The sequence below is a fragment of the Ursus arctos genome, unplaced genomic scaffold (assembly GCF_023065955.2).
Source record: "Ursus arctos isolate Adak ecotype North America unplaced genomic scaffold, UrsArc2.0 scaffold_13, whole genome shotgun sequence".
Lineage (NCBI taxonomy): Eukaryota > Metazoa > Chordata > Mammalia > Carnivora > Ursidae > Ursus > Ursus arctos.
Window position 1 is genome coordinate 68,943,216 of NW_026622797.1, and position 1,553 is coordinate 68,944,768.

The window sequence follows — 1,553 nt, forward strand, 5'->3', positions numbered from 1 at the left end:
TGTCCTCATCACAGAACCCACAAAGACACACACTTGCAGAGTACCAACCAGGCACCAAAGCTTTGATGTTCAGGCTGAACACACTAATGACTAAAAGTGTGGACTGAAGACCCACACTCTCTGGCTGTGACCATTACTAGCTACGTGACTTTGAGAAGTGACTTAACCTGTCTGTGACTGTGTTACTGGTCTGTACCTTTCACAGACGGCTGTGAAAATGAATGAGTCCGCTTGTGGACCATGTTCAGCGTGTGTGGCACACGCTAGAGCCTCCTAGTGTACTCGATGCTGAACAACCTTCCATCTCTGCATCCACGTGCCTATGCCTTGTAATATTTTGAACTCTGGCTCTGTCATTAGCTGTGTGCTCTGGGGAAAATTCTTAAACCTCCCTAGCCTGGGTTTCCCATTCTATAAATAGGGGACAATGATAATTACTTTCAAAAGTCATTGTGAGGATCAAATATCAATGTTTTTAAAATGCTTCACAAATGTAAACACCCGAATATATACATAGCTTTTGTTAGCTATAAAACAACAACAACCCCCATCCTGTCACTCTCGTGGATTGTTGTGAGAAGAAGGTACATAAAAAAGCAGTGTAAAGCACTGTATAAATGTTATTACATCCAGCAGTTGGCAATCAATCAATAGGGATTGCTGCAGTCCTGCAGTATCAGGGAGCTAAATACTGAGGAGAGTGTAGTCCATTTACAACTGTCAACAAATCGTACTTTTATCATTAGGAAATCGAAGAATGGTCAATGTAAGCAGATCAACTGAAGGCTTGCTCAAGAACAGTACTTTTTAATTTACTGAAAAGTGCTGTCCAAGTTTTTATTTTAAAGCCACCAACACAAGCTGGTGATGAATAATTTAAGGGTGTTACATTAGGGTGGATAGATTTTTGAAGTATTTATGGCTGGGGTTTTCTTTCATTTTAATTTAGTAGATGCTGACATGTGTTGGTGCTGAGCACTGTGGTACTTAACAGTCGTCTGCACTTTTCCCCCAAGAAGGTGGGTTCAGAGCGCTCCTGGGCTGGAGTATAAACACAGGAAGACTCCCTATCCCTGAAGCAGGAGAGTGCCCTCTAATCAGAAGGGGGAATGAAACATGAGAGACTATGGACTATGAGAAACAAACTGAGGACTTCAGAGGGGAGGGGGGTGGGGGAATGGGATAGACCGGTGATGGGTAGTAAGGAGGGCACGTATTGCATGGTGCACTGGGTGTTATACACAACTAATGAATCATCGAGCCTTACATCGGAAACCGGGGATGTACTGTATGGTGACTAACATAATATAATAAAAAATCATTATTAAAAAAAAATGAATTTTCAAATGAAAAAAAATAATAAAAAAATACATATTTTTCTTTCACAACTGGCCAATATAAACAAGTCCTCTCTGAATTAGTTTATATAGGGTTCTCAGAATTTAAGTTTTATCCTACTGAATTTGAAGAAAATTGTTTTTTTCCCTACAACGCTATTGCACTTCACCAAATTATAATCTTTACCGGAAATTAGCACACATCTCCACAATGGG